Source organism: Canis lupus, chromosome 3 (genome assembly GCF_011100685.1).
Source record: "Canis lupus familiaris isolate Mischka breed German Shepherd chromosome 3, alternate assembly UU_Cfam_GSD_1.0, whole genome shotgun sequence".
NCBI classification, from domain to species: Eukaryota; Metazoa; Chordata; class Mammalia; order Carnivora; family Canidae; genus Canis; species Canis lupus.
The window spans coordinates 52353713-52375207 of NC_049224.1; the positions used below are offsets into that span (position 1 = coordinate 52353713).

The 21495-nt window shown below is 48.3% G+C and overlaps 1 long non-coding RNA gene across 1 annotated transcript in view; it reads right to left on the reverse strand.

Annotated features, from left to right (window-relative positions):
• The window catches only part of LOC111095218, a 119157-nt gene that overhangs the window by 11992 nt on the left and 85670 nt on the right, over positions 1 to 21495 (reverse strand). Inside the window, exons 2-4 of the long non-coding RNA XR_005357043.1 lie at positions 9380 to 9485; positions 5481 to 5692; positions 5077 to 5185 (exon numbers count right to left, since the gene is read on the reverse strand). This is a non-coding gene — a long non-coding RNA (uncharacterized LOC111095218). The remainder of the gene's footprint in view (positions 1 to 5076; positions 5186 to 5480; positions 5693 to 9379; positions 9486 to 21495) is intronic.

The window sequence follows — 21495 nt, forward strand, 5'->3', positions numbered from 1 at the left end:
ATGGATTTTTTTGATGGAAAATAAAATCCAGTCAAATTCAAAATTCCATTCCATTCCAATTTATTCAAAATTCAAAGAGTTTCATCATTCTGTAAACTGACAACTTTTTACAAATATGCAGCATCAAGTTACGCATATGCTACCTTGTTGATAAGTGTTTTAAATTATGTAAGGCATTTTCTTAAGATTTTATTTTTAAGTCATTTCTATATCCAAGGTGAAGCGCACACGTAGAACCCTGAGATCAAGCGTTGCGTACTCCACTGACAGAGCCAGCCGGGCACCCCAAATTATGGACCACATTACAACAATCTGTAGAAATTCTATTTTTTTTCCCAAATTTCTAATTCTTTGTTTTTGTCCTTTGATCTTATCTGATATTGGAAAGCATGGTGATACGGAAACAACCTTAGTGTCCATTGATAGATGAATGGACAAAGAAATGTATACATACACATATACATACAGACACGCACAGGGATACCATTCAGCCCCCCAAAAGAAGGAGACCCTGCCATTTGCAACCACATGGATGAACTTAGCAGACATAATGCTAAATGAAATAAGCCAGACACAGAAATTTAAAGAAAACCCTGCATGATCTCGCTTATATGTGAAATTAAAAAAAATTAAATTCATAGAAGCAGAAAGTAGAACAAAGAGTGGTTACCAGGGGCAGGCTATGGGAGTAGTCAGGAGATGTTGGTCAAAGGGTTCAACATTGTAGTTACATAGGATGAGTAAGTCCAGAGGTTAATGTTTAGAATGGTGACCATAGTTAAGACTGAATTGCATCCTGGAAATTTGTTAAGAGAGAAGATTACAGATATTCTCATCACGCACGCTAACTGGGAGGGGATGATATGATAAATAACTTGATCCTAGTAATCACGTCACTGTGTATCTATATAGCAAACAATCATATTTACCCCTTAAATATATACCATTTTTATTTTTTATTTTTTATTTTATTTTATTTTATTTTCATTTTTATTTTTTAAAAAGGCAGCCAGTACTAAGGCTGGAAACATGAGTCAGTGCCCAGTTACAGGGGATCTTAACTGTCACGTAGAGAAGCTTGGATTTTTCGCCTTTTTTGAAAATGTTTGAGATTTTTGAGAAGGGTGATGACATGATTTAAAAAATGAAGTTTCTGGAAGATTCATCTGACATATGTGCATAGAATGGCTAATTTAGTAAAAATGATATAACACGAAAAAAATTTTAATAAAAAGCATGGCACAGTCCTTTCCTGGCGGGGAAGTATTCAGGTCATCAAAAATAACTGAGGATATTGGATAAATACACAAATCTGGTTGTCCAATCGACATATTTAAAAAGTTTGCTGCAGAAATTCCAAGAGTTTATTCCGTAGAATGAATTTTTCCACAGGACCTTCCCTTTAATAACCATTTTACTTTGTATGGGACAATAGTTGTTTACAGCCAGCTCCCGTACTAACACACATGATAAAGACAATCATTTTCAGCTTAACATCTTAGCTTTCTGTAACTCACACTTTTTCTTTCCTCACTAAGCCTGTTAATTTCGCTATTTTCTTCTTTTTCTTTCTTTCTTTTTTTTTTTGGCAAGACATTCTCGATGAAGGGAAGCAGTGCATTGATTCACATTCTGGCCCAATCTCCTTAATCTGGGTAATTACTTTTCCTATCACAGCTGTGCCACCAAACACGCTCCTGCACAAAACTAAACTCCAAGCCACATTTGCTGACTCTGATCATTCTCTTGGGTCTTTCAACAATGTCAAGTTGCTATAAAAGTTTCCAAATGCCTACTCTCACTCTCTGTACTAACCTCCCTGTGGACCAGTAACAGTCTGCCACCAACACAAACCCACCAACTCCACTTTGACCAACACTGTACGGGGCCCTCTCTGAGAAATGATGGGTGACCCAGGATAGGGTGTAAAGTAGAGAAAGCTGCAAGGTCCCTCAACCCGGGGATGCTCTGATTCTGTAGTCCAGGAAGGAGACAATCTGGACAAAATAAATGCTCCGACAGGCTACCAAATGTTTCTGAACACATTTCTCTAGATGCTAAGGGAGGTCATTGCTTCAGATAGCCAAACCCAGAGGGAATCTTAAATCCATGCTCCCTGATTTCCTCTGTTTGGTTCAGCAATAATGGGAAACCCTGCTCCTTTGGGAGTTATGAGAAGGCCCCTTGGAAGCTCCTAATCTTTTGTTCTCAAAATCTCTTTGAGAATATGACTTTGGACCCTCATTCCAGAAATATACATGTACTTATGCCCAAAATATTGCATGGAGTTGCAGGGCCTTTAAAGACAACCTATAGTCCATCCCAGGACCTTCAAAGGAACCTAGGAAGCTTGCCTTGGAGGAATAAGTCAGCTGGTCCCTGGACTACTTTCTTCTCAGGTGGGAGTAAAGCCAGTCTTGGGTTTATGCTCAGGGCTCCCCCTTGTGGTGCTCTCCAAGTGCCAAAGGTCTTCAAGTGAGCAAGGAGAGTCCTCGGGGGCATGGCAAGGAGTCTAGATCCTACCAGCGATGTCTCACATTTATCACAGTGGTCCTGCCTTCCTTCCCACTCAGGGATTTTTGAGAACCCCATTATATGACCCTACAGAAGGTAACTATTGAAATCTTTGAGGAAGGTGGATTGCTGTCTTATTTTTTATTATTTGGATTAAAACACTTTCCACAGAGTTGACTGTTGTCTGTCATGCAGATCCTGAGGAAATGAGGAGCTCTCTTCTGAACTAGGGCTCCACCCCCCCACCCCCACCCCCCGGGGCCACTTGCCACAATAGGTAGGAGAAGCAAAGGGCAGGGAGAACAGAGCAGTGTTGGGGGAGGTGGGGAAAGAGAGAAAGAGAGAGAAAGAGAGAGAGCTATCAAGATGCAGAATCTGGCAGGGACAGGCCATTTGCAGCCTGGGTACTACATTAAGTATTTGGGACTTGGTGGGAAGCCATGGTTGAATTGTCATCAGGACAGCAACATTCACTTAACGGAGTAGCCTCTGGGATTGTCCTTCAGTATAAGAAAATGGTAGATACCCAATGAGGGCTGTTCCAAGAAGTGAGAGAGGGACCCTGAACTCAAACACTAAAACCACTTCTACTGCAACCAGGTCTTGAATCTATCTGTTGTGAGTGGGTACACCCTGAGAAACAAGAGTTACACACTTCAACTTTACAATGACATCTCTTAAGGGAGATGACAGTGTTCTGAAACAGATTTAGCCTCTGTGTGAGTGTGTGTGTGTGTGTGTGTGTGTGTGTGTTTCTGTTCTAGCAAAAGAGGAAGTTACATTGGCCACCCTTGGAAGATCACCTAGGAAGCAATGTGTAGAGGGGGCATGTAGGGTTCCCTGAAAACACTCAGGTTACTCAGGGGGTATGACAGTGGTTCAAGAGCCCTACTCTCCTGGAAAGGTGGTGTTTCAAAAGTCAGAAAGGAAAGATTGCTGAGCTTGGTGTGGGAGTCCCCAGGGAAGGGAAGAGTCAATTCCCAGAGCTCACAGGCAGCCCACCTCGAGTAGGGCTGCTTGTATTTACTCTGCCCAAATGGATGTCATGAACCCTGGCTGATGGGTCACAACCTTCAGTATTTGAGGATATGGGCTGAGTCCTGCCCCCATCATTTTTTTGGCAGGATTAAATGACTTGCTCAAAAGGACACAGTCACTTAATGGCAGAGTTGGGACCCGATCTTGGGCCTCCAGGATCCAGCCCTACTGCTCCTCTGAGAGCTCCAGAAAAGACTCCCTTCTCTCCTAGGGAGCTGATGTCCTTACCTATGTGGGGAAGAGGCACCTGAACAAATCATGACCGATAAAGCAATCACATCCCAACCATACACACAAAGACACAAGGGACAAAGCGGATGCTCAGGGATCCCGCAAGCACCGAGCCTCCAGCTCAACCCAGGGCAGCATGATGCAAGATGAGGGTGCCCCCAAGTGATAAGGACATCTGTAGCCTCCTTCTATGCACTGAGATCTCACTGGGTAATAATATAGGTTAGGCATCTGCAGGGTAGGGAACTCACACCTCAGAGAAGGCCCACATATCTGACTGGCTACAAGCCTGTGGACATGCGCTCCCACAGTGAAATGCCATCTTTACCACCTCACCTTGTAGCCCAAGGTTTCATCACTTCGCCTGGCCACCAAGGACCCCCGAATATCACATGCCCTTAGGATATCCCCCACAGGCATGACAGAGCCAGCCTGGCCTCCAGGACAAAGTGTGGTGTCAAAGACTCCTGCCAGGCCATTACTCAAACAAACCACCAATCTGAGGGCCGGAATAACAGCAATTATTTAAGTATTCTTGGAAACCCTGAAATTTTCTTTCTTTAGTCTGTACTAATTTTTTCCTCTGGCTTCAGAACAGACTTGCAATTGTCAGCATTAACGGCTCAACCTCCCTCCTCTACCCTCCCTTCCCCCAAAACACCACACACACACACACACATACACACACACACACACACACACGGATGAGAAACCCATGCAGGCAGGGTCTCCTGTGGGTTTATAGACAGAGTATGATTCCAGGCAATTTGAACCCTTCCTCTGTGACACCTCGTCAGGGTAATAGAACCTAGTTTCCTTGAAAGACCTAGCAGGTGGATGAGCCCTGGTTGGTGAAGGGGATGATAGTGTTGAGGATGTGGCTGGTAAAAAGGCTCCTCTTCAAACATCTCAAACCCCTGGAGAAGAGGCCCAGCAAATTAAGCTACATACAGTTCCTTTGCCCACAAAGGATCCAAACAGGGAGCCCCATGATCTCTGCAACCAAGAGGCGGCGCCCTTGTGTCTGTTACCCACCTCGCTGACCTGCCTCTCCCAGTAGTGGCCCCTGGTGACCAGCAGCTACCACCTAGAACCAGCTCCAGAAGCAGTACCCCGTGTCTCCCTCCATCACTAACCAAACAAGTGAGGGCTCTGTTGGTGGCTGTCATCCCGTCATCACCCGGATTTTACCTGGGGTCTCCAGTGACATCACTTCCTCAACCCTCAACTCACCCATTTTCCAGTAATTGTGCCCAGAGCACCAGAGCTAATTGAAACAAGACGTGGACTTACATGTTAAAGTAGCCTTCAGTTGGGAGGCTAGGGCTGCTTCTGGAAAATGTTAACGCTTTCCTGTTGGACGCCAAGCCCTCTTGGAACTAAGCTTCAAACGAAACCTCATCTGTAAAATGAGGGGGTTGGATGAGCCCAGAGAGCCATTCTGACTCTGAGAGTTTGTGCTACTATGAAAAGAAAACCCAACAGAGCCCTGGGTGGGGGAGCCAAGGGAGACTTCTGGTTGGCGTGGTATTGTCACAAATAAAGTGGTTGTGAATCAGTTTTTATTTTCAGCCTTGCAGCTGATAGATTCATTTCTTTTTTATGGGCCACATTCTGCATAATTCCAAGAAAATCACTCCATCACAGGCTCCACTGACATCACCAACCACCAGATAGGAGGCCCCTGGTGTACAAACCTTGGGCTGAGTGGCTGAGTTCGAAGGCTTGGCTCCAGGTGAAAAGAGGCTGTCCTGGTTGCCCCAGGGAGTTGCCATGGAGACCACGTTTCTCCCTCTCCAACCACCATCAGGAGGTCTGAGCTTCAGAGGGTTTCCCATCTACCTATCCCCAGATGTGAATTTAATGAGTCCAATCTCGGGTCAGGCAAATCCATCATCCTTGAAGAGATCTAGAAGACAGACAAAAGCTCTGTTTTCTGGACAGCTGGGCCAATTGAATTTGGTCATCTAATTTTGGCTTGGAGGTTTACTGCTTATTTGTTTAATTATTTAATGATTTTTTTAAATGGAATTCCTCCATTTGGGTACAGGCTTCCCAAGACCTCCTAGCTCTTTATTTGGAAAAGAAAAAGATCTTTTTATCTTTTTTTTTTTTTTTTTTTTTTTTTTTAAGATGAAGAGGAGAGAGGTTTATAGTCACTTCAGCTGGAAGGCCAAAACCGCCGAATAGAGAAATGTGTTTAGAGGACACCAGCCAGGAATGAGATGAACCACGGCTAAGACCAGAGGACTGTTTCTAAATTGACAAAGCAAGGAGCTTTCTTTTTCCTCTAGTGCAAAATTCTCTAGAATCCTGGAATCTTTACATTGAAAGGGACCTCAGAAGTCACCTAGTGCAACCACCCAGCCTCTGACAATCTCCTGTCCTTCATCCTTGGCAATTGTCACCCATTCTCTACTTCACTGGGTGGTCAAATCTATGTTCTTATACGTCGGATCAGAAAAATCTTCTGGAGTTCTTAAGTGGAACTGAAATTGGCCTCCCTGTTACTTTACATTTGCCAGGGGCAGGTCTGTTCTCAGGAGGCCCTTGGAGGGATAAAAACTACCCTAGTCCAAGTTGGCTTGGACAACACACTTTGTAACAACCCTTCAGATATTCTCAGTAGTTACCATGTCTCCATCTTCTCTGGCTTATTCCTCTGGTTCTGTTAATCACTCCTCACTTCATGGTCATTTCCAGACCCTTCACCATCCTGGCCACTTGCCTCTGGACATTTTCCAAGTCATCAGGATCCCTTTTATACTGTGCCTGGGGCCTGGACATGATGCTTCCTGATTTTGGGTTGATGAGCTGATGGATGGAGGGACAAGCCCAAACTTGAAGTTAAAAAGCCACATGCAGATGTCACACCAGAAATTGGCCATCGGACACATCCTGTCCTGTCATCAGGATAATCCTTGATCAGCTGGCAACATGATGGCATTAGAACCACATGCTACATATCTTTGAATGTGTTCCTAGAGGATCAAAGTATAGTTGGAAGTGATTTACTTTTTCAGTCAATGAAGGCTTCATGTTTATCTGCTAAGATCTTATTACTGGTCATAGAAGTTAGGCTTTGGAGCTGTGATGATACATGGCACAGTCTCTACCCTCAAGGAGATTAAATTAAATAATCTACAAAAGCCAAATTGCCTCAGATGAGCCAGGTCGAAGAAACTTTGGAAGAACACTGCTTATGACAAAATATATATATTTAGTCATAAATGACTGGAGATGGAAGGGACCTCAGGAAGCTTGAATTCATACCCCCTGGTTTATAGATATGCAAACTAAGCTCCAGAACTTGTTCATCCACCTAGCCATCCAATCAACAAATGTATTTACTGAGCAGTCACCATAGGCAAGGTAATACATTTATGGGGGGGGGGGTCCAATATGAACAGCAACAGCAGATAAGGAGTGGTAAGTAACTTCATTGGTGCACGGATAAAGGAATCCAGCTGAATGATCTGGCCAAGGAAATCCACTTGGTTGGTATCAGAGGCTGGATCAGAAACCAGATCTTCTGACATCTGGCACTGGGCTTTTCCCAATGCACTATAGTATCACTCATAAATGACTAGATGGGAGACAATAGAGCATATGGTCTATTTTGGGGAACTCTGTCCTGATGGAGTCCTATTCGGACATTGCAGGCAGTATGTCTGTACTTTGTGAATGTGCTGGCTGTACTGAAATAAGGTTTCACCTCTGCAAAGCACAATGCAAAAGCCAGAGGCATTCCTGTCTGTCTTCCAGGAGCAGAGACAACCCCTCCTTAGCCCTTGCCAACAGTCTACTAAAATTGTCTCCCAGGATCCAGCAAAGAGAAAATCCAACTTGCTTTCCCTCTCTTTGAGCTCCTTGAGATTGGACATTATTTGTTTTCCTAATATGTCCTCCTCCCTTGGTTCCCACAGTGTATCTCTCTCCACTGCCCCTTTGCTGACTATTTCCATAACCCCAACCAGAATCCATTCTCTTAGTCCATCTGGCTCAAAACATTGAGATAAAATTTCACTTTCCTCTCTTGTTATAGAAATTAGTCATCTACAAAAGATTAGGGATTCCTCCCTTAGACTGCTTTGATTTTATCCATCCATCTACCCATGAATCCATCCTTTATCCTTCAAGAACACTCCAGCTTACTCTGGGATGACTAGGTCATGTTCCAGGGAAGCCAGAGCCTTATTCCCCAAACCCAGGGTAATTGTCATATCTGAGCTAAGGCTGCTCACATATGCATCCACCAGGCATTTAAGCCATGCCCAGCCCAGGTGATCCTGGCCTCTCACAGAACCCACAGCCCCTCACCTTCCTTTCACCCTTGAGTACAAGATCAAGGCCAAGAGTGTGTGCCCAGTTACTCCACACATGGAGATGCCTCCCCACCAGGAGGCCTTACTGGACAGCAAATGGCCCTCTTCCTTCTTTTGGGGGGGGGGGGGCCCTCTGTCTCTCCTGAGACTGGGCCATAATCCCAAAACAGACCCTATTTTAGGATAGGCAGCTGGGTGCTCAGGGCTCCCCAGGGCTGAGCAGAGCCTTTCCTTACCAGCTTCCAATGCCTTCCCTCCTTAGCCTCCTCTCTACACTACCCATCTCTCTTTCAAATGCCGGCATCACGCCCTCCTCTATGGCAATTTCTTTTTTTTTTTTCAATAATAAATTTATTTTTTATTGGTGTTCAATTTGCCAACATACAGAATAACACCCAGTGCTCATCCCGTCAACTGCCCCCCTCAGTGCCCGTCACCCTATGGCTCTTTTCAAAGAGGAAAAAGGATGAGAAGGGTTGTATATTAGTCAAACATCTTTAACCTTCCCAGGAGCATGGATGCAAATGGCCAGGAGAAAATTCCTTTCAGGCTGCGTTGGGGCACACGGAGTTGCCAGCATCCCAGTGTGACCTTCCAGATGCCCATGTAAAGATTTCCCATCGGATCCCATTTATACCTGCATCCGGTTTCCAAGGCTTACAGAAAATCGGAGCTGAGAGGGCCCCCTGAGACCAACCAATGGAATCCTGTGCAGATGGGAGAACCAAAGCTTGGTGAATTCCTTTGGTCACTCAGTGAGGCAGAGACAGCTGAAACTAGAGGCAGGAGGCCAGCCCATTGAGCAGGAAGGAGACAATGAGCTACCTTCTCACTGACGTAAGACCCCATGGCAGCCTGATTTTGGGTTGATGAGCTGATGGATGGAGGGACAAGCCCAAGGGGTTCTGGGTTCTGCCCCTCATACAGGGGTCACATACAGGTCACACCTGTTCTGTTAGTGGAGCCAGGCAGACCATGTGAGGACAGAACAGTAGAGACCTGAGTGGGGTTTCCTGAGCAGAGGTGGGGATCATGTCCCGTGAGAGGCAGCCCATGCTTGACCTGGGAGACTGGCATAAGGGGAGAGACTAGGAACAGCCCAGCAAAGACTTGAACTTCACGTTCCCTACCAATGGCCTGATCCCCTGGGGAACCAGCCAACTTTGAGGAAGGACCCTCTTCCTGGCCTCTCTGGCTATTGGCAGGATACCTGGCCCCACCACCCACTGTTCCCATGGTTGCCCAGAGACTTAGGCACCCTGCCCACTCACCTCACCGCTCGTGTCCAGACATGCTCAAGACGCAGGGTCCCTTTGCCAAGGGCCCTCAGCCCAAGAGACTCCAGGTCCATTTCCAGGTACTGAGGCTCCCATTGTACTAAAAAACAGAAAAATGCCAGAACAGGGTTGCAAAAATTAAGATGTGTTTAAAACATTTCCTGTGAACAAATTAACACTACACACACACACACACTCACACACTCAACATTCACACCCACACCCACACCAAGCATAACATAACACAGTTGTGCTATTCACAAAATAATCATAGAAATGATATGCACATAAATTCAGAGCGTGGATTTGGAGTTGTATAGCGAAGTTTGCCTTTAGCAAATCTCTGTGATCTGGTGTGAAACTTCCCTTCAAAGTAACATCTCAAGCAGAAATGAGAGGTCCTTCCAGGAAGTGAGTCAGGGATCAAGCAGCAGTCTTGCATCCCTGCTCCACCTCGGAGGAGGACAGCTCCTGAATTTGAAGAGGTTGGAGACTCAGGGACTAGGCCTCAGACGGCTGCCTGAGCCCCCCCCCCCCCCGCCCCCTCCCGCCCCACACCTAGCCCCAAGCCCCTCCTTCAGAGAGAAAGAGGGAAACCAAGCTGCCCCCCAGGGACAGCTCAGGAGTCTGGGGCTGCTGGTGGGCTGCCAGCCCCCACTGAATGGGGCCTTTTGACATCACACCACCCAGGAGGGGGACGTAATCCCTCCCCAGCCACACAGAGCCCTCTCAATCCTGGTGGCACAGTGCACTGTTCACACAGCTCAGGAAACAAAATAAATATATCCTCCTTCAAAGACCCCACAATGGGGCTTTTTCATGGCAGGGAATCAAGAACAGCCGCCGCCCTCCACATGGCTGAGGGGCTGCTCATCCCTGCAGCCTTTGCCGGACACTTCCTGGGACTCGGGATCCACCTGCCCTGGTCATGGCCTGATGCGGACAGTGGCCCTGTGGGTAGGTCTTGAGCAGAGCCTGTAAGTGTGTGGGGAAAGGAAGAAAGCAAGGGAGGAACCCAACACTGATGGATTTCCTATTGTGCTTGGAGCAGACAGAGGCCCAGTGAGGACACTCTTGATGGATTAAAGCATCTGCAGATTAGATTGCTCAGGATGTCAGGTTACTGCTGAGACTCTGGGTCACCCACTCAAAGCTCCAGGCCAGGTGAATACTTGGGGGGAGTCTTCGTTACACCTGAGCCTCCATGTCTTTTGGGACGCTTACTTTCCAGGGGATGGCAACCAGCCCTGAAAAGACTTCCCCTGTAATTTGAACTATTCCCTGGTCACAGCCAAATCCAATCAACATGCCCACCTCCACCTCTCCCACACACTCACCCATCAGGGCCTGCACATGCCCACCTCCACCTCTCCCACACACTCACCCATCAGGGCCTGCTTCCTGGAACTCAGTCTTCCTCTCCGTTTTCCTCTCTCTAAGATCATGGGGAGCCATAATAATACAGATAATAGCAAGTGTTTACTCTGACCCACACACCTCTGAACTCAAGCATCACCTCTTACAGGAAGCCCTCCCTGACTTCACCTAGCTTTGTGACTCTCTGTCCAAGTGGGTGGGAGGGCCTAGAGACCTTATCCCCCATCTCTGAGTGCCCAGAGCCTTTCTTAGAGATGACCGTAGGGCTTGGATGAATGCCTTCACCAAACACAAGTGCTTACAGAGAACCTTGAACTAGCTCAAGCCCTGAGCCACAGAGGTCATCCTGGTAGTGTAGGAATCAGCATCCCAGTTGCAGGGCCTGAGCATGCCATTTAACCAGCTAAGCTTTATTATGTGCTGTCTTCGTTTTTGGTTTTTGTTAGCTTTAATTTCAAGGGCAACAAGGTGGGTTAATCACCACATCCTTTGGTTCCAGGTATATTATCAGTATCAGTTAATGCAAAACCCTCTTCTTATTTTCTTTTATTTTTGTAGCTTCAATTGACATTAAACAAACTGCACATATTTAAAGTGTGCAATCTGATGAGTTTCAGCATATGTATACACCTGAGAAATCAGCACCATGATCAAGATAAGGCACAAATCTTCCACCCCCAAAAGTTTCCTCAAACCCTTTGGTAATCCCTCTGCCCACTTCTCCTCTCTCCCTACCCCCCACTCTGGAGGCAACCACTCATCTGCTTTCTCTCACTCTAGACTAGTTCACATTTTCTAGGAGTTTATGTGAGTGGCATGATACAGTCTGGATTCTGTCATTGAGTATAATTATTTTTGGAGTCATTCATATTGTTGTGCGTATCAGTGTTTTTTTTTTTTTCCTCTTTAATTGTAGCATTCCATTGTATGGTTGAGGTAAAATCTGTTCATCCATTTATCTGTTGATGGACACCTGGGTTGTTTCTAGTTTGGAGCTATCACAAATAAAGCTTCTATGATCATGCATATAGAAATCTCAGTGTAGGGACACCTGGGTGGCTCAGTGGTTGAGCATCTGCCTTTGGCTCAGGTTGTGATCCCAGGGTCCTGGGATCAAGTCCCATATCAGGTTCCCCGCAAGCAGCCTGCTTCTCCCTCTGCCTCTGTCTCTGACTCTCTGTGTCTCTCATGAATAAATAAATAAAATCTTAAAAAAAAAAGAAGTCTCAGTGTAGACATATGCTTTCATTTCTCTCTTGAAGTAGAATGACCGGGTTCTATTTTATTTTCTATTTCTCTTTCTTCCCCAATATTTATTTTCAATCTCCCTTAAGCATCTACTCTGATGTTTACCATATGCCCTTAAATATGCACATATTTTCATAAAATGTGCAGGGCAATTGTGTGTGCGTGTGTGTGTGTGTGTGTGCGTGGGGGGAGGGTGTTATTTTATATATGTGGTACCATGCTGGAAATCTAGTTCTGTTTCAATCTAGAATTGTTTCAATTCATTCTATTTTTTTGAGATCCATGTATGCACATTCAGCAATTACAAATTTGTTGCTTCTAACTACTGTTTAACATTCCATAGTGTGTCCCACCACCTGACTTATCCCTTCCTTTGAGGAATACCAAGGTTGAGTACAACGCAGCATTCCCATTTAAAATGTCCCAGTGAACATGTTATCCTTCTGGCCCCCTTGCCAACCTGTTCAAGCACTGAGAGTTGGATCTCTGGGTTCCAAGGTGTGCGCTTACTTGATATCACCAAGGGCTGCTGGCTTGCTTGCTTTCGCACTGCCTAAGCCAACTAATCATATCCCCTCCAGCAGCGCAGCTCCCCACATCTTGGCCAACACTTGGTACTGTCCACTTTGCTAATATTTGTCATTCTCACGGTTGTGGAGTGATCAGATGTTTCAATCTATATTTGTCTAACTACTAGTGAGATTGGGCATCTTTTCAAATACTTGTTAGCTCTTAGGACTTCTCTTTCTGTGAATTACCAATGTATAGTCTTTGCTGATAAAATGTTTGTATTTCCTAGCTTTTCCTGTAGATTGGCAGGAGCTCTTTGTTTTATTTAAATTGAGACATAACTTACATGATGTGAAGTACATAGATCTGCAGTGTGGAGCGTGGTTAGTTTTTATGCATGCTTATGCTAGTGCAACCACTGCTTAGATGGAGATTTAGAGCATTTCCAGCTCCCACAAAGGCTCTGTGTGTCCCCATAGTCCATAACCTCTTAAAGTAACCACTACCCTGATCTTTGTCATTTTATGTCAGTTTTCCTGTCCTAAAACCTCATATGGATGGAGTCATACAGTATGTTCCCCTTTGTGTCTGGCTTTTTTTTCATTCAATATTATCTGTGAGATCCATTTATGTTGTGTCTGCTGCACTAATGCATGCTTTTTCATTGCTGCATAATATTCCACCACATGCCTATACCATGATTTATTTCCTTGTTGATGGACATTTGGTTGTTTCCAATTTGGGGCTAGTATACATGAATAAAGCTTCTATGACTATGAACATTACTGAAAAATGTTTTTTGGTGAATAGAAGCACTCAGTCCAGTTGGGAGTGGAGCTGTTGCATCACCGGGATTTTGCAGGCTTAGCTTTAGTGGGAACTGCCAAACATTTTTCTAAAGTGTTTGCACCGTGTTGTACCAGGAGTGTATGAAAATTCCAGTTGCTCCTTGTCCTGCCAATACTTGACATTTTCAGTTTTTTAAATTATATCCACGCTGGTCGGTTTTGAAAGCAATCTCTATAACCTAAGAGATTGACCTTTTGGGGGTTTTATATATTGTAAATGGAAATTTCACTCATCTATTATCTTTGTCCACCTTCTATGGTACCTGTCTCCTCATATGTAAATGAGGATAATACTATCTACTTTCAAAGACCTGGCAAACAATAAGTACTGAATTCATGCTTCTATATCTGTCTCCACCACTATGCTATTATACCTTTCTGTCTTCCATGTCAGAGGGACTGAATTTTAATTTGTGTTAGGGCCTTACTTGGAGCCAGTAAGGAGCAGTTTTTCAATAAAGTTTTCTGTGTGTGGTGTTTTTAGGTGTGGTAAACTTGTGCACTCTTTTATTTTTTATTTAAGTTCAATTTGCCAATATATAGATAACACCCAATGCCGTGCCCTTGTCACTCAGTTACCCCATCCCCCAACCCACCTCCCCTTCTGCAACCCTTTGTTTCCCAGAGTTAGGAGGTTCTCATGGCTTATCTTCCTCTCTAATTTTTTTTAAACTTTTATTTATTTATGATAGTCACAGAGAGAGAGAGAGAGAGAGAGAGAGGCAGAGACACAGGCAGAGGGAGAAGCAGGCTCCATGCACCGGAAGCCCGACGTGGGATTCGATCCCGGGTCTCCAGGATCGCGCCCTGGGCCAAAGGCAGGCGCCAAACCGCTGCGCCACCCAGGGATCCCTCTTCCTCTCTAATTTTTCCCCACTCAGTGTCCCCCCCCTTCCGTTATGGACCTCTGCACAATTTCTTATATTCCACAAATGAGTGAAACCATATGATAATTGTCTTTCTCTGACTTATTTCACTCTGCATAATACCCTTAAGTTCGATCCACATCGATGTAAGTGATGGGTATTTATACTTTCTGATAGCTGAGTAATATTTCATTGTATACATAGACCACATCTTCTTTATCCATTCATCTGTCGATGGACACCCACAGTTTGGCTATTGTGGACATTGCTGCTATGAACATTGGGGTGCAGGCGTCCATCGTTTCACTACATCAGTATCTTTCGGGTAAATACCCAGTAGTGCAATTGCTGGGTTGTAGGGTAGCTCTATTTTTAACTTCTTGAGGAACTCCACACTGTTTTTCAGAGGGGCTGCACCAGCTGGCATTCCCACCAACAGTGCAAGAGGGTTCCCCTTTTTCCACATCCTCTCCAACATTTGTTGTTTCCTGTCTTGTTCATTTTAGCCATTCTCACCACTTAGAGTGGTATCTCATTGTGGTTTTGATCAATAAAGCTTTTTGATTGAATAAATGATGGAGCCTCCCCGAAACAATCTCCAGATTGCAATTGAAGGATCCGAGTGAGGGAATGGGGGGCTGTGGCAATGAACCTGGGAATGTGGGGAACCCATTCTCTACACAGGAAGCCAACAGCTGTCCGGTGGACAGGTGGGGGAGGCCTCTCCTCCAGGTCTCTAGCCCTGGACTCCAAGACCAAGGACCCAGGTGGGTGGGAGCAGCAGCACTGAGAGGTGGTCTTGAGCACTGGTCTGCCCTGGCGTCAGCCCCAGTGCTGTACCCTTTTTTCCAACCACTCTGCAGGGAGGAGGACCGGAAGGAAGAAAGGGCGGGGGGAGGACGAAGAGGTGGGGGAGGAGGAAGGGAAAGGAGGGGGGCGGGGGAGAGGAGGGGCAGAAGAGGGGAGAGGGGAAGGAAGAGGGGGAGAAGGTGAGACGAGGATGGAGGAGGCGAGATGGGGGGAGGAGCGGGAGGAAAGAGGAGGAGGTGGGGCGAGGAGGAGGAAGGAGAGGGAAGGGGGAAGGAGAAGGAGCAAGGGAAAGAAGGGGGCGGAGGGGAGGGGGCGGAGGGGTGCCCGAGGCTAGCCCCGCCCCCGCCCCGCCGGGTTCCCACTGTCCGGGGCGGGCGCCGCGGGCAGCAGAGTGGAGGCGCCCCCCGGCCCGGCCCCCTCCGCCCGCAGCCCGGCTGGGCAGCCTCGGGGCGCCCGCCGCCTGGGGCCTCCGCCTCCCCCCGCAAACAGCCCTTCTCAGCCGGCGGGGCCGCCCGTGCCGCCCGGGCGGGGAAGCCGCTGGCCCCCGGTCACACGGTGCCTGGGACCCGCGCGAGCCCTGGGCTCCGACTCGGGGGCGCGTCCCCTCCTCGCCGCGCGTCCTGCGCCCCGGCCGGTCCCCGCGCGCTGCCCCCGAATCCCGAGGGAGCCGCAGGCTCTCCGCGCTCCGGGCGTTGGCGCTCACAGCCCGAGACTCGCGCCCTGTCCCAGCCCCAGGCCGGCAGGAGGCCCGAGGGGCCTGTGCCCTCGGCGCCCCTCTGGTTCTGCCAACACCGCCTTCTCCGTCGGGCGGCCAGCGCGATCTGTAGGAGGGAGATGGGAGGGAGTCCAGCAGCTGGGACTAGGCGCGAAAGCCAGCCACCTGGCCGCCCCCCGCTTTCACCCGCCTGCCCATAGCCAGTCTCATCCCCCAACCTGCCAAAGTCCCTTCTACCCCAGGGACTTTGCACGGATTATTCCAAACACTCCTTCCGGGGAAGGGGGGATTTTTAAACGAGGGGGGGCGGGCTGTGGCTTGAGCTGGATTTCAATTTCATCATTTTCCTGTGCAACCCGATGTGTATTATGTTATGGATTTGAAAACATGGCTTTGGGAAGGGTTCCGTAGGCTTCGCTAAACTGCCCAGTGCCCATGGAGAGTTTAGAAACCCCTAGACCAGGATCCCTGGGTGGCGCAGCGGTTTAGCGCCTGCCTTTGGCCCAGGGCACGATCCTGGAGACCAGGGATCGAATCCCACGTCAGGCTCCCGGTGCATGGAGCCTGCTTCTCTCTCTGCCTCTCTCTCTCTCTCTCTCTCTCTGTGTGTGTGACTATCATAAATAAATAAAAATTTTAAAAAAATCTTAAAAAAAAAAAAAAGACCTAGACCTTTGCACGACTAGCTCTTCCTTGTCATTCAGGTCCTAGCGTAATGTCACCTCTTGGGGGGGGGGGGGGTGTTTCTTGGCTAGGTCAGCTAACTGCTTCGTCCCCTTCTCATGCAGTCATTGCCTAGCACAGTGGCTCTCAAAGTGTGGTCCCTGGACCAGCAGCATTACCATCACCTGGGAACTTGTTCAAAATGCATGTTCTTAGGATCCACTCCAGACCTACTGAATCAGAAACTCTGGAGGTAGGGCCCAACACTCCGGTTTAACAATCCCTCCAGGTGATGCTGGTGTTAGATTCTTAAGTAGGAAGAAACGCTGGGTCAGCCTCTTATCCCGGTGCTATCATAGCTATCACCTGCCAGCTGAGGAAAGCTGGAACCCCAGGGGGCCTAGAGAGGGGAAGGGCTGTGGGGGGCAAAGGTGGAAGGGGGGCAAGCTGAGTCATAAGGTGGAGGGAGCTACATTACACCTACAGCCCACAGAGGACTGGGTCTCGAGGAAGGGTCCGGTTTGATGTCAGAGCGGGAGTGGGGCTGGAGGAGCCCAGTTCCCTGGCCCTGAGTCAGCACTGAGCTGCAGAGGAGAAGTGGTCCACCTCTCTGCATTTCCCATGTGACAGGAGAGGCGTTTGCATTCCCCTGGGCACTCATACCTCTGGCCTGGTCTGAGCATTAACCAGTGTCCCTGAGGTCCCATTTGGCACCGGCCACAGTCGCTCTCAACTCATACCAGCCTGGTCTCCTGGCCTCTGCCTCATTGCCCACAGGAAGTTTCAGGGCAATCCCAGGGCCCTCCCGTCCTGAGCTGTTTCCTGTGCATTTTCCAGGAGCACCAGATGTTCCTGCAACCTGAGCCTGAGCCCATTCTCCAGACTAGAGCTCAGTTCTTGTCGCCAGTCCCTGGGAGCTGCCTGACACAGCCCATAGAATGGTGAGGTGCAGCCTGCAGCCTCTGACTTTGGTGCAGTTGTAAAGGGGAACTTATGGCCTGGTTCCTGTGGGTCACTGGTCTCTGGCTTCTGTGCAGTTCCCAGGCCCCCAGGGGGGAAAAACGAGACACTTTTAATTGACTTCCCCAATCTGATGATAGAGTATTGAGTATCAATGGACCGCAGGCAAGCTATTTTCATCCATGATTTCAGACGGGAGCAGAAGCCCAGCTGCCACTACAGTCCTGCCACGCCACCTCAGGGGATGAGCTCACCCCGTGTCTGCTAGCACAGCAGCATTTGCTGCGGCCAGGCAGTCTGATTCAGGATCTCCCAGGGAAAGTTCTAGGAAGGGGGGCGGGGTGGCATAAGCAGTTACAGCAGTGTGCCTGAACCAGAGCCGGCCAGAGACAGCCTGGAGTCAGCAGACCTGGCCCCCTTCTAGCTTAGCCTCTTCCTAGCTGGGTAACGCTGAGCAGGTGACTGGACCAGTCCATGCCTCAGTTCTCTTGCCTTCAAGAGAAGGCAGGAGCACATGACAACACTGGCTCTCGAATTCTACAATGAGGCACTTTTCTCCCCCTGTCTTCTCTTAGAGTCCCAAGCCTGAACTTTGTGTACTGTGGTCAAGATAAGAATCGCCAAACCGATGACCTTCGTGGGTCCTGGGTTTGGTTCCCAGGACTTCCCCACGTGCATGCCCTTCCTGACCTTGGCCAACCGTCCTGGGCACAGGAGCAGAGACATCATCTCCAGACTGTTGAGGGCACCTCGTAGGCATGTGTACACTCTGGGTCTAGTGTGATGCTTGCTGGATGTATCTCTGTGATGCTGCGGGCACTTCTGTCCTTAGGACCATTCCCCTAGCCCTTTCACTCAGCATCGTTCTATCTGACCTACATGCTATCCCTTCCCTAGTAATCGGTGAGTTCAACGGCAAGGAGGGGATCCCATCACCTTTGTGTCTACAGGACTCAGTGGGAGCTCAATGAACTGTCATGGAACAAATGAATGAGTAAGTGAATGAAAGGACGGGTGGATGGATGTATGGATGAATGAAAGCAAGCCACGTGAGGCATGCTTGCTTGCTACCCTATGTGTATGTGTGCATTGTTGCTAGGTGGGGAAGAGAACAAGATTAGTCACAGCCAACCAGGAGGGGGGGCTTGATGGCTCTGCCTGGAAACCTTCCCACTCAGTCACGGTCTGCAGACTCAAGAACAGGGAGAAGCTTTTCTCCATGAGAAAAACCATAGAATCATGGAATGTTGGCTCCGAGCACAAACCACAGGTCACTTAATCCTCACCCCTCCAATGGGGAGACGAAGGCCCAGACAGGTTCGGTTCCTGCCACTACACTGAGCTCATCATGGAAACTGTTGTTTTTCCATGAAAAAGGAGCCTGGGGGTAGGAGAGAAGGGGCAGAGGGAGGAGTCAGTTATTAAACAGACCAATTGTTAACCACAGAGAAAGCCTGTGCCTTCCCAGGGGCCTGCCCAGCCCAGGGCAGGGGGCTCACAGAGTAAAGGGGGCTTGCCAAGCTCCAGGGGTGCCAGCTCGCCTGGGCTGGGCCAGCAGGCATTATGTAATCAAGCCAGAACCTCTGAGAAACACCTAAGCTGGCCTGGTGTTCATCCTGGACCGTGGTTTACAGCTATTTCCTATAGAGGGAGATTTTGCTGAGCACAGGGTTTTCTGCATTTTCCATCCATTTGCTATTAAAGAGAAGCAAGAGACAAAAAATATGAAATCTTTCCCTGAGGTTGCCAGCAATCTCCCAGTTCCTGAAGAAGGAAGAGCTTCAGCTCTGTCCTGAGGTCCTTGGATGCCTGGTGCATCCGAGACAGCAGGAGCTGATCCCAAGGTGAAATGTGCTCAAACCCGCAGCTCCCCTGGGGCCTGGCAGGGAGTGGGTGCTGAGCCCACATACTGAGGCTGGCTGCCATCTGAGCTCATACTGCTCCAGGAGGAGAGGTACGGAGATGACCCCAGGCAGACCAGCTCAGAACCATCAAGAGCCCTGGATGGAGGAGCTCTAGTTAGAAGGCTCAAAGTCAGCTTAGCGGCCCTACCAAAATTTCATTCACACCAAAAAATTCATCATTAAAATTCTCATCGCAGTCTTAATGCCATGTCTCCCCAAAGCCCCACTTGGGGAAGAAGGACAGATGCCTTTAATACATTCTTGGGGGGAGAGCACCTTGGGAAGCCCAAGAAGCCATGGTAGGGGTGGAAGATGTGTCAAGAGAAGTCTGGAGCACACCACCTTCGTAGGAGGGCAAGCCTAGGAGATATCAGCTTTCAGGTTCCACAAGATTGGTGTAAGGGGCATGCCTGGACCCCCACCCAGGATGGGAGTGGAAAGACCTCATGGGAATGTTCTTGCATTCCAGCTGCAAGGTGAACCTAAGTTGAGGCGGTGGAGCTATGTCTAGGATGTCCCCATATCTGCCCCTCCCAAGTCCACCTCCAGGCCCGAGGGCCACTCCCCTGCAAAGGAGGGAGGCAATAGAGAAAGCCTGATGACCCAGAGTCAACCACCTGCCATCAGGGTCAGCGAAGCCCCTGCAGTCTGTGTGACGCGGGAAGTAGCTGACTTCTCTCTCCACCTCTGTTACTTCATCTGTGAAATGGAAATAACAGCAGCATTTCCCTGCAAGGTGGGGGTGGGAGTGGGGTGGGAAGGGTGGGCATTGGATGTGAGGGTTGAGATAAAGCAGCAGAGCTTTGGGAGCATGTTCGGTGCTTGATAAATGTTAGCTGTCAGGAAACTAACCAATGCTGGAGGAGCTGCATGAGGACAGCTCTGGGGCATCTCCAGGAAGTGTGTGGGGCCCAGCAGTGGGGCAAGACAGAGCACTACAGGACTGGGAGAGAGACGAGCCCTGCCCCCAGGGGTTCACAGTAAAGCAGGGGTCTAATGGGAGGACAGCTGCTCTAAGGGTGGAGCAGGAGGTGGAGCACAGAGGATGCTCCCTGGAATGGACTCTGGTTACCCCCGTGGGGATCAGGCTCTGTGATCACAGGAGCTGCGTCATGACAGGTGGCATCATCCTATCATCCCAGGCCAAGCACTCCCATGGGACCCTCATGGAGGTGACCCAAATGGATGAACCTCAAACCTTGGGGAACCTGGGTGATGGAAGAAGCTGGCCCAAATGTCCCCTCCTTCTTCTGGGTGGATTCTTTGAAGCTTTGTGGGAGTTCCCCAATACCTGGCCCACATCCTTGGCTTCTATGCACCATGCCTCTTGGGACTCTTGGAGTTCCCACATACCTGGCCCGTACCTCATCCTTGGCTTCTATGCACCATGCCTCACAGTCTGCTGGGTGCTGTGTTCTGGTATCCCCACTGGACTGAGCTCCCTGAGGGCAGCGACAGTGTCATCCCCATGCTGGCTCAGCCTCTTAGAGCACCAGTATGGCAGGGGCACACAGACACACAGACACACACACACACACACACAAGATTTTTTTGAGAAAAAGTTGGAGTTTTGATATTTCTAAGAGAAGCATCAAAGTCCCCAACACCAGAAAAATCAGAATTTTGCTGGACTCCCTTACACTTCCATTGTTTCAGTGGGACTTTCATTTTGATTTACATAGGGGGGCATATTCTTTTGGGTCCACTACAACTTTCAAAGTCTTTTTCACCCAGCAGCTCTGCTTACGAACTGTTTGCTTCTCTGTTTTGGTTTCTCGATGCAGCACCTGGAAAGTTTGGCATTAGCTGTTTGCTAAGCGAACAATGAGCCCCATTGCAGACTTCTTTCAGAGTTTTGTCCTTTAAAAATACATACCTATATACATATGTATGTATATTTATATACAGTAACATAATGGCTAAATGCATCCTTTCTTTTTTTTCTTTTTCTTTTTCTAAAGATTTTATTTATTTATTCATGAGAGACACATAGAGAGAGGCAGTGACATAAGCCGAGGGAGAGGCAGGTTCCCTGCAGGGAGCCTGATGTGGACTCAATCCCAGAACCCTGGGATCATAAACTGAGCCAAAGGCAGATAGATACTCAACCACTGAGCCATCCAGGCGCCCCTAAATGCATCATTTCTTAAGAGAAAAGCCATGATTAAGAAGAGCCTTTTGGAGATGTGGATTTGAGTCCTGGCTCACC